Below are 12,814 nucleotides of genomic sequence, written 5' to 3'. Positions count from 1 at the left end.
AAGGGTTGTTTTTACCCCTAAAAGCAAAAAATGACCTGATCTAGCAAAACGGCCAGACACGGGTATCTTTTTTTTGGTCCTAGTTTCTGAAAATCATTGATTATTTCGTGTGTGAAAAAAAAAGTTGAATTTTGTCGGACGGTGTAATATATCATTTGTCAGTTTGCACTTGACCATAAAACTCATCTCGCATAGGGAATAAAAGTTTTTACTTAAAAATTTTCGTTTAAGATATTCAGGTCCAGTTTGACCGAGCTTGACTCGAGGGATGGAAAACTGGAAAGAGGAAAGGCCACTCTTCTGATATCCCTCGGGATGAGTGAGAACGCTATCTTTCTACAACCACCACTTTCGTGTTGAATGGCAATGCTCCTTCACTTCCAAGTTTGTCATCTCGCATTGTCGTCTATTCTCTGTTTCAACATTATTTTCTTTTCGAGACTCACGAATATTCCATTAAAATTATAAGTCAGAATTTTCATTGTTTCATAATTCATAATAAGGACAAATTTATGTTTCACTGAATTTTATATAAAGTAAAATTTATCATCCTAATGTTGAACTGAATTTTTATTTCGACTACCCTACCAAAAATTACCAGAGTTCACTACATTGTATATTTAATATAATCGAATAATTTTTTTTCCATTTTATCGAATTAATATTTTGAAATTAAAAATTTTCAAATTAAAAAATGTTTGCTGATGTGAAAACGGTGAATTTTGAAGATTTGATTCTTTATTTTTTTTAGGGGTATTGAAAAGGGTATACTTTGTATAAAGACGTGCGCGGACGGGATGAAATCGAATTGCGTTTGCGGATGATAATGGCTTATGCCAAGGTGCACTTTGTAGTCACGAATATGGGTATACATTCGTTGAGTTCATGGTGGGATATCGTTGAGCAGGCGACACCGTATCTCGAAGTTCGATGTTTGTGCAGCTTGATTCATATATACCTCCTGGTCCCCCATAATACAGCTACGCTGAATTTCTGCCTATATTCCCCTATTTTCACGGGCAGACCAATACCATCTTCTCCTCTCTTGTCTGAGCATACATAACTACATACCATTTATATACATATGTATACATACATACATTCGCTATGTCGTTTATATACTCTGTACTATGGCAAAGAGGGTTCAGCCAACGTATCCAACTACGTTTACTCAGCGATCCTCTTGGGATTGGCAAGAACAATATTCATGCAAGGTAACCCAAGTCCAAACGCTATTGTCCCTCGTTTGCTGGAATGCATACTTCTTTCATTATTAGCCAACACGTTTGCAGGTCAAGACATTTCCTCTTTTATATGCCATTCCCTGAAAATTACTCCACGTTTCTCGGATGTTTTTACTATAATCTTATAACGAAATGCTCAATATAATTGTAAAAAAAACAAGAACCTTAAAAAGAGTTATAGGATAAAATAAAATTTACTATGTATATTTCATTTAGAATGGTAATTTAAGAAAATCTCATTTATCTCAAGAAAAAAAAATATATATATATATGAGGGCTCCACGTCAGATTTCAGTATATATTTTTTAAGTTCATCCAGAAATACTTTTTTTCTATTGGAAAAGAGGGAACATACTTTCTTTATAGGTGTTCAAATTTTTTAGTTATGAATTTTTAATGATTTTTTAAAAGTATATACTCTTTTTCCAGTGACCTATAATACATATGTGATGCTCCACGAGAGAAGGGACCTATCCCCGAAATAACATTAGGCTCAGTTTTCCGTGCACCGTACATGAAAATTAAGCCTAATATTATTTCGAAGATAGGTCCCTTCTCTGGTGGAGCGTCATATATATATAAAACATATAATTTAACTTATTAGTAATTTTTATTTTAAATTTCAATTATTTATTATTATATTTTCAAGACAATCAGCGTTATCTAAACTTTTTAATTATTATTTTTGCCAAGACGCCAAATTATTTTATGTAAAATAACTAAACCGAAAAAAGTAGTTAAATAACCCGACAAGTAAATTTTATAATTCTAATTAGGAAAAATTAAAACGAGCCCAGGAATTACATTATTATTTTTCAGTAACAATAGACCGTAGAGAGGGGGGATAAGGATAAACACCATTAATTATACAAAATTTATAACAATAATACTATTTATTAATATTTACTTCAAATTTTAGAAAAAGTTAAATAATGGCAGAAGGCCGAAAGACAAGATTTATGTTTTATTTATTCAATTATAATTTAATAATAATGAGATAGATTCTGAAGAAAACGACTCCTAATTAATTTATTGGGACTCAGCGTCAATGTGACGACGATGACGCGTCGTCTCATTTTTATAATTTTACATTTTAATTATTTTACACGAAAAAGAATAGAACACAACTTGACTCTAAGAATACCAGGATGAGAATAAATGTAAAATGGCTGGCGAGTCAAATTCGAAAGCGTAGCTAAACAGCGGCCTCTCTTCTTGGTGTCATTGATATCAATTAATATTCAATAATATAATACCCGCGACCGATAATCGATACGCAGTCGTCGGTAAGGCAGATCCCTACACTATCCGATGTTACATTGATTGATGCTAGTAGTCCATAGTAAATTGACTGCCAGTATTGATTTGACAGATCGTCGACAAAACAACAATTTAAAAATATTATATTTTCAAAAAAAAGTAATAACTAATGAAATTAATAAAGAATAATTATAATAGAAAAAAGTTAATTAATTATAATACAATTAAAATAAATAAAACAAAGAAATAAATAAAATAATTATTAATAATAGTAATGAAAAAATCTTTTGTAAAAATTTATAACCATTCAATACTGCTAACCTAAAGAAAAAAAAACGAACGTCAATTCTGAATTGGCATGTTTTCCAAATCTCAGCTGGAATGGCAGGTTTCTCAAATGTTTTTTGAAATGACTCGTTTTTCAAGACTACTCTGAAGTAGCACGTTTCTGCATCTAACCGACGAATTTCGTTTTCCTGGTGTTCTTGAATATTCGGGACTCTCATCCAAATATATACACCAAGAACCTCTTTTTTTGATAACTTATAATTTCAATGATGGATAATGAAGTCCTCAACGTCTTTGAGACCCAGCGGGAATACTCAATGCCTCGCGAGAGTTTTCATAACAGGACAAATCCGAATCGAATTTATTTGCTACAAGTCGACTATTAATCTGACAACTTTGCCAAGTTGGTTTGTTAATATGTGAATTTATTATTTAAACAAAATGAAGTGAGTATCATAAGAAAACAATTTTTATAATTTATAACATTTTACAGCCGTTATGACTGGAACCTCACCCTGGTGTCGTTTATTTACAAAATTTATTTACATTTATTATTTTTAAGTCATTTCTACGTGACAAAATGCCGCCTTCCAATACATATATTTTTTCATTCGAAAGCTAAACTTTTTATAATTTTTTACTTAAATACCATTTTTCTCTATCTAGATTACAGAAGAATCAAGACACATTGTTAGCACATTAATTAATTATTGAATTGAAACATATGGAAAATAATAAAAAATAATAAAATTGTTGTTGTATCAATTATTTTGACAATTAAGTTAAATGAAATTCACAAAAAGAAATTTTTAAATCGTAAAAAATTCGTGAAGAGAAGTTAGACGTGCGAATAGAAAATGTAGATGGTTGAAGTAAAAGGGTGGGAAGTGAGAGAGAAAGAGAGAGAAATGAAGACTTAGACGTCGAGTTGTAGAGAAAGCTACGGGGGTGGCAAAGGAGTTGCGAGCTTAATTCGAGATAATTAAGGAGTGCCAATTATAACTTGACACAACCCTGAGGGTGCTGGACGACTCGAGTTTTAGTCCCAATCGTTCAGAATGGTGTCTCTACACCCATCCCTGTTAATGTTGTTTTATTGCCTTCAAAATTGCGTGAAAACGCAAGAAATAATTGGACATTTATTTCTTCTATAAATAGATTTATACTTCATTTATTTATACTATGTTTCTGTTAATTAATTTTTTTCTATTTTTTTATATATATCTATATATTTACAAATAATTGCATTAATTAATAATTTACTAACTAATTTTTTATCGTTATTATTATATACAAAGAAGTTAGTACATTTTTAAATCCTTTTTCCTTTTGATAAATTGTGAAGTGGTTAAAATTTTAGACCAATTAATAATTTATTATTTAAACAATACTTAGTAAAAGAGTAATAAAAATTTTACTTTTCTTTTGTTTTAGGTAAGCCTACGATGAATTTCATTTGTATTCCGCTAGAAGCTAATAATCTCTCAGGTATGTTTTGTGATAATTTTTGAAGCATGAATTATATCAATTTAATCTTAATCACATAGATAAAATTGCCATAATATTTAAATTAATAATAGAATATCTCTTTCACATTATGTATAATGAAAATAAGATAAAAAAGATTATTTCATTATTACTTGTACATTATTTCGCAATTTTCTCTTAATCAATTAAAGATTGATTTTATTAGTTCGTTCGTATTGTATAATAAATAACAGGAAGATTATAAATGAATTTTAAAAGTTTTTGTGGGAAAAATGAAAATTTTTTTTATATGTCACTCTTTAGCGATTAAAGCTGTTGTCCGTAAATGTGAAACGACGTATGTGGCGCTGATGCAAAATGAATCGCAAGAGGAAACCATAGAAACAACAGAGTCCGCTTCCTGCTTTAGCTGTCGATGTATATATATATATTTTTTTTCAAACCCCCAGTCATATTTTAATAAATAAACGGATTGGCTAGCAACGTAACGGATTGTCACGCGAATTTTATTTACGGATCGCTCGCCACCCTCCAATGCCATATCATTCGGTCCCCCATTTATGCGTTTATTCACACAAACCCTGATAGTCGCAGACCTTGAAAAAATGAAAAAAAAAAACTCGAAAAAATATCGTCGAGTCGTGAAATATGTTACGAATCATCTGACGACAACCAAATAATTCCTCTTGTTCCCAGTAGAATTTTTTATTTCGTTTTATGCTTTTCAATTCGTTAAAAAGAAAAAAAAAGAAAGAAAAACAAATATCAAAATAGAAGATTGATTTCAACGATGAAAACAATCGAAAAAATAACATCTTGATTGTAAATTCAATAAAACTTGTGAAGTGGAGTTATTAAAAGTGACAAATTGTATATACTGGTACTTTTCATACTTTTAAATTATTTTTATTTTGAATCTCTGATGTTGTCACTAAATGAAAAGTTATTTTCAAATGTTCTACCTGTGGTTCGAGATATTTAATAAACCGACATGTTCATTATAAAAATTACCAACTGCCTGTCATGGGGATTAAATGAGTCTGTGATAATTAAACTTTAGCAGTGTGTGGATATATATAAAAGTGGCATATCCATTAGTTAGTTTTAATTAAATTATGATTTTCCACTGTTTTATTTTCTGCAACGCTTTTTGTCGAGAAGTCTCTTCTCATGCACACGGGGAAATGTGATTATATTTTATTTATTCAAAATTAGACCAGATCTTTGGAATTTTATACTATACGGATGTAAATTGAAAAAAAAATTCACATTTTCAATTATAAAACCATGATAAGAGGGGATGATAAAATGTACCTGTGCCTGTCCCCCTTCGTTACATAACACTTCCACTTTTATTTCCTTGACGACTATTTTAACGACTGTCTTTTATAGGGACCTTAAAATCTAACTTCTCCAACATGAACCAAATGGAAAGTCTCTATATCTTTCTCTTTCTTTCCCTCACGATGCCTTTATGTATATATCTGTATATTTATGTGCTCAGCTTTTCATGACTAGATCTGATTACATTTCATTGGAATTATTTCTCAACTCCAGGGAAAAAAACATAAATTTAAATTTTTTCAATACTTTCAATTATATTCTTACTTAAAATTTTTCATTTTTTTTTGCGTCTTGAAATACTTTTAAAACTTTAAAAATTGAAATTAATTTTCTGAAGATTTCACACATGGTCATTGAAACGTTAAATTAATTTTTGTTTAATGACAAGCAGAACCAAAATTTAAATATATTTTACTTAAAATGAGAACTAATTAAAATTTTATTAGTAAACATAATTTAGTAATTGATCCAAAATCTCCTTTATCAAAGTAAGAAAGTACTATAAAGTTAAAAGCTAATTAAACAATTTTAATTAAAGAGCCTATATAAAGTTTCCCTATCGTTTTCGATTTAACGTAGTCGATACTTTCAACAAATTTTGAGATAATGTGTTGCAGTAAATAAACTATTTTGACTTTTTGTCTATATCTATAGAGATAAATAAGAATTAATCTATTTAAATTCAGAATCGGGAGAAAAGAATTTTTTTTTATTCTAAATGAAATTTCAGAATCAAGATAATGGTTATACGAGTATCCAACTATATTGCGTAATTTTAGTACGGCAATGAGATAAAGCAAGAGAGTGGCTTTAAACTCTTAAGAGAATTGGAAAATTTAGAGGCAAGCTTTAGGTCCACTGTCCTCGCGCTCGCTATATACATAGTTCAGAATGCAAAAGGGTTTCCTAGCAATAATTTAAATATTCATAGAGATACCTAATCCGATCTATACTCGTTTGTTTAACAGGTAGGCCTTATATACATATATAGATATATCGTTGATAATATCGTTTAACTATACACAATGGCAATTTATAATAGAGAGGGTAAAAGGGAGTGATATGGTGAATTGTTGGAAACCCTCGTGTAACACGTTGCCCTATACCTGTTCTCTCATCCATGTTCGATTAACGACGAATTATCCCCTGGGAAGAGTTCCACCCTGCTCTATCGTGATTCTACCTGTTGGCACGAATCTCAGCCAACCTTCTCGAAAACCTTATCACAGCCAAGAGTGAGCAACGAGCTTTCGTGCTGAGACAGGTGGAGATTACTGACAGTTACAATCAATTACGCGTTTACACTTCAAAATTGGATATTGAAATCCACTTGAAAATCTTGTACTCGATAGATTTTTATAATTAAAGAATAGGATAAACACCATTAATTAGACAAAATTTATAACAATAACACTATTTATATAAATATTCACTTCAAATTTTAGAAAAAGGTTAAATAATGACAGAGGCCGAAAGACAAGATTTATTTTTTATTTATTCAATTATACTTTAATAATAATGAGATTGATTCTGAAGGAAACGACTCCTAATTAATTTATTGGGGCTCACCGTTCATTTGACGATTATGATGACGCCTTGTCTCATTTTTATAATTTCAAGTTTTAATTATTTTACACGAAAAAGAATAGAACACAACTTGACTCTACGAATACCAGGATGAGAAGGAGAGTAAAATGACTGACGAGTCGAACTCGAAAGCGTCGCTAAACAGCGGCCTCTTTTCTCGGTGTCATTGAGATCAATTGAATACCCCGATCAAATAACTCGACCGACGCTCGGACGAACGCTCTATTACCAGTCAAGTAGCAGTGACAGCCTGTGGGCGGCTCACTGCTACCCGACTACCATTAGAGCGTGCGTCCGAGCGTCGGTCGAGTTATTTGATCCGGGTATTCAATTAATATTTAATAATATAATACCCGAGACCGATAATCGATACGCAGTCGTCGGTAAGGCAGATCCCTACACTATCCGATGTTACCCCAATGGGAAAAATACCATTGGCGTATTAATGGCCCAATAATGGGAGCCAGGGATGCCAATATAATTTCAATAATGGCACCCAATAATGGACCATTATTGGTAAAGTCATGGGCTGTCCACGCCGATGCCAATGATTGGCAACCATCATTGGCAAATTATTGGCAACCAATAATTAGCCAATATTAAAAATTTTAATAATAATTTAAAAAATCAATAATTTAAAAATAAAATTTTTATTTTTATTATTTTTTAATAGTTATTATTATTATTATTTTATTTTTAATAATTAAATTAAAATAAAAAAATGATCATCAAAGTATTAGTGAAACCATTTCTTCCAAAAAAGAGTTTGTCTCAAATCCAATTAATAGGAGAGACATCGGGTAGAAAAAAATTTCGACAAGAAAAAAATTTTCGATCACTGCTTACATAGCAATCTAATGGCACCTCAACTGCGAGAAACAGTTATGATGTTCGCCCTCCCTGTGGCGTTGAGCAAACTAAAGTCCAGAGCTGAGCCATCAGCCCAGCGCGGGAACATTTGAAAAATTTGATTTTATTAGATATTTTATTTTATTTTAAATATGACAAATAATTAACTTAATAAATAATTAATGTCATTAATAATTATTAATAACATAATGTCATACTTAATAATTCGTTAATTATTATAAAATAAAATATCTAATAAAATCAAATTTTTTAAATGTTCCCGCGCTGCGCTGATGGCTCAACTCTAGACTTTAGTTCGCTCAACGCCACAGGGAGGGCGAACATCATAACTGTTTCTCGCAGTTGAGGTGCCATTAGATTGCTATGTAAGCAGTGATCGAAAATTTTTTTCTTGTCGAAATTTTTTTCTACCCGATGTCTCTCCTATTAATTGGATTTGAGACAAACTCTTTTTTGGAAGAAATGGTTTCACTAATACTTTGATGATCATTTTTTTATTTTAATTTAATTATTAAAAATAAAATAATAATAATAATAACTATTAAAAAATAATAAAAATAAAAATTTTATTTTTAAATTATTGATTTTTTAAATTATTATTAAAATTTTTAATATTAGCTAATTATTGGTTGCCAATAATTTGCCAATGATGGTTGCCAATCATTGGCATCGGCGTGGACAGCCCATGACTTTACCAATAATGGTCCATTATTGGGTGCCAATGGTTTTTTCATTGGCTCCCATCATTGGGCCAATTAATACGCCAATGGTTACTCGTGGCAGTTTCCCATTGGGACATTGATTGATGCTAGTAGTCCATAGGAAATTGACTGCCAGTATTGATTTGATAGATCGTCCACAAAATAGCAATTTCATCTTCCTGGTGTTCTTGAATATTTGGGACTCTCATTCAAATTTGTACACCAGGAAGCTCTTCCCTTGATGACTTCTAATTTCAATAATAGCTTGTGATATCCTCAACGTTTTTGTAATCCGGGGAGAATCCTCAATGCCTCGCGAGAGTTTTCATAACAAGACAAATCAGAATCGAATTTATTTATTAGAAGTCGACTATTAATCTGACCCTGTTGTCGTTTATTTACAACATTTATTAAAATTTACTATTTTTAAGTCATTTGTATGCGACAAAATGCTGCGTCACACTGTATACGTCATACAATTTTCTTCAGTGTATTTCCTAAATTGATGGTTCTTCAAAGTTTTTTATGAAGACCTAAAACCAATGCAATTCCTAGAAGTAATCCTTTAATTCAGGATACACAATGTTTTATTAAGAAATACTTAAAGTGGTTCTATATCAAATCCTGATAGTAGACCTGAAATGAATGCTATATACAATGAGAAAAATATGCTATTGAATCAATAGCATTTCTACCAAAGGTATAAAAATTATTGATTCATAATCATATGGTATGGAATCTATAATATATTTTACAAATTTTATAGCATATGCTTTTGAATTAATAGTTTTCATACCTTTGGCAGAAATGCTCTTGATTCTATAGCATATTTTTCTTAGTGTATGAAGTCCAATAAGCAGTCTCAGTATTGATGCTTCGTTAAATTCTTAAATAGTACGGATTCTAAAATCAAAAAAGTTGTCTTCAAAATGATCCCACAAGCAGTCCTTGAAAACATATTATATGATTTTTAAAGTACTGCTTGAAATGGTGCTACATTAAGTCTTAAAATTGATAGATCATCAAATTATTATTGAGCTAGTCCTAAAATTGATAAAACAGTTCTGAAATTGATTATATTCTTTAATTAGTACTTAAAATAGGTTTACATCAAATTCCGAAAGTGGTTCTGGAATTGATGCTAAATAATGATTTGCAACTAATTCTAAAATAACAGCTACATGAAGTTCTATAAGCAGTCTTAGAATTGATGCTTCATTAAGTTCTTAAGATAGTACTTAATCTGATGTCACATAAAGTTCTTCAATTAGTCCTTAAATTGATGATTTATCAAATTCTTAAGGTAGTCCTGGTTGCGTATCAAGTTCTAGAATAAGCCTTGGAATTCTAGATAAATTCCTTGAATTACTCACGAAATTTATTATACATAATATTTTGTAGGTAGTCAAATCCGTAAATTAATGCTAAATCATGATTCTTAATGATAGACAAATTTAATTTTTATACGAATAATTTATAAAAAATTATTAAGGATTTCCCCATAGACTTTGTTTTTCTTAAATACATCAAAAAATGTATTGTTTTTTAAAGCTTTAAAATTTCTAGGGTAATTTTGTTAGAAAGTCGTATAAACACAATTGGATTCCATTGAAGTGGTTTCTGACTAGACATATGATGCGTGTTATGATTGTTATAAGCGGTTTCTCTTGAAACGATGACCGAGGAACATATAACCATGAAGAAGGCCTCGTGAGCGATAAACGTAAATTGAGACAGTTGCTGCCAGAGGAGTTCAGTGACGTGACGTGGATATTATCCTGGCCTTTAGTTTATAACCAGCACACGATTGTAACCTTATATATATATATATATATGTACCAAATAGTCCCGCACTACTAGAAATACCATTGCGAAATATCTTTATCTTTATGACACCCTAATGTTTTTAATTTCATGGCAAATTATCATAAAAGCCACGACGACTTTCTCATAGATGTTGTAAAAACTTTCGAGTAGAAAGGGTCACGTATATTATAAAAAAAAAACCTCACATTTTGTATTTCACACCCTTCCGCACGCATATTACAAAAAATTAATCTTTCGCGTGTCAACTTTTCTAAAGTGGTTTCTTTCTTTTTGTGTGCCATATGTACAATTTTCCTCAAAGTTTCGAAAAATAATTTTTAATTCTCCAATAATTAATTTTTCCTTCACGTCTAATAAGTGAAGACTTAATTTTATTTTTATTAGTTATTCATTTAATTCATCAATTCAAAAGTATCAAAAAGTTTTTTTTCAAAGTATTATTTATTCCAAAATTTTGGAATTTTATATATATTGCAAAATGAATAGTTAGGAATTTCTCTCTTAGAACTTTTGGGTTGGAATTTTTTTTATGGTAAATTTTTTGAATTGAAAAAAATTTAAAAATCTTGATAAATGTGTATAAACTCGCAAATGGGAAAAACGACCTTTGGGAGTTTAATAAGATGAAGGTCGTTTGTAAGTCAAAAAGACGACCCATGAAAGAATCATATCCGGGTCGATTATAAAAATAAAGACGGCATTAAATTGCAAATTGCCGAGTTCAACAACGCCAGAGACGATGTCAAGAATATCAGGGGAGGTTGTACCCCTCTTCTTGATTTTTCCTTTATACTATAGAGAAACGTCTCTCTCTCTCTCTCTCCTTCCCTTCATTCTCTTATTCTTCAGTTCGTTTAGTAGGCAGAAAAGAAGGGCGCATATTCTCTATGGGAAGCTTGGAGTTCCATTCACTGGCAAAACCTGTCACCTGCTTCCAAACGACCCACGAAATTGGTTTTTTTCACCTCGCAAATAGCCAACCTTGTTCCAATGTAAACTCGTTTTCCGGGAATTGATGAACTCACCTCGCCGTGCGCTTTTTCTTCTGAAATCATTTTATTTTATTTTTTCTATTTTCTGCAAATTTATATATATACATATATATATATATATATACATATTTAAAAAAAGCTCATAAATCCATACATTTAAAAATTTATATACACGAGAACGGATAAAAATGAAAAAGCGAATAAATGAGTTTTGGTAATACCAAAAATAACCATCTATTATTTTTAAAAAGAGGATTAATGCAGAAAAGTCGTTTTATTCCTGTTGAATCGACAACTCCTAAAAATTTAGCTATAAGGTGTAAAAAAACAACAAAAAATCCTGAATTTAAACCCTACAGCAAACTTATTCACTGTCCCTATATCAACGAGCAAAATTTTCTGTGGTAGAAGAACATCTGTTACCACAGTAAACTTCTTCTATGCGTCCAAGAAAAAAAATAAATTGCTTACAGATGCTAACAACTGATGTTTGCTGTCGAGTCTATCAACTCATATGGAAGCATATAAATGACCAACCCTAGGGGAGAAAAAAACGAACATTTGGCTAAAGGATATAATATCAATGATGCCCTCTCTCTGGATCAAATAGTACGGGTCTGGTAGAAAATGAGACAGTAAAAAAGAATAAAAAAAAGAATAAAAGAGAGGGGCGGGCAATCAACTACGAGAAAGAAAAAGCGCTAGTGATAATGAGAACAAGAGAGAGAGAGAGAGAGGGCAGAGGATGATGGAATGAGAAAAGGGGGGTAAGGGATGACTGCAAGAGAGAAAATAGGAGGTGAAGGGTTTAAAATAATAGTGAAACAGCGGATGAGTTAGTCGCACTAGAAGAGTAAGAGAGAAACGCGAGAGGAGAGAGGGCTCCGCCCCGCGAAATATGGCGAGCTTCGCCAGGACGTGATTGGGTGACGGGAGGACCTCGCGGCTTGCAAGCCAAGACATTGGTGCCCCCTTTGCACCACCGAAAACCATCCTCAACCACCCTCCAGAATAGGTGTAGTCTTACTTGTCCTCTTTCCCTCTTACTCACTCTCTTCCCCCCTCTCACTCTCTTATTCAGTACCTCTTTTGTGCCCTCGAACTTTATCTCACCTCTGCGTTTCACTTCAAAATATCACATTTCTGGCTGACGAAATCCTGAAACCTTTCTCCTAAGGTCGAATTTGACTCTTGAAAGGTCAGGAACCTTTGA

The 12,814-nt window shown here is 31.5% G+C and overlaps 1 protein-coding gene across 9 annotated transcripts in view; it reads left to right on the top strand.

Annotated features, from left to right (window-relative positions):
• Positions 1 to 12,814, top strand: part of LOC127291435 (nucleolysin TIAR) — a 907,547-nt gene that overhangs the window by 261,752 nt on the left and 632,981 nt on the right. Inside the window, exon 1 of one of the 9 annotated variants that reach the window (XM_051320577.1) lies at positions 4,258 to 4,280. The exons of the other annotated variants lie outside the window; for them this stretch is intronic. The gene's annotated coding sequence lies outside the window, so the exon portion shown is untranslated. Of the gene's footprint in view, positions 1 to 4,257; positions 4,281 to 12,814 lie in introns of those variants that run through there. 9 annotated transcript variants of the gene reach the window in all.

This window comes from Leptopilina boulardi, unplaced genomic scaffold (genome assembly GCF_019393585.1).
Source record: "Leptopilina boulardi isolate dan_hultmark-lab unplaced genomic scaffold, ZJU_Lbou_2.1 LbouV2_137, whole genome shotgun sequence".
Taxonomy (NCBI): domain Eukaryota; kingdom Metazoa; phylum Arthropoda; class Insecta; order Hymenoptera; family Figitidae; genus Leptopilina; species Leptopilina boulardi.
The sequence above is the reverse complement of the archived record's forward strand: the minus strand, read 5'-3'. Positions and strand labels throughout refer to the sequence as shown.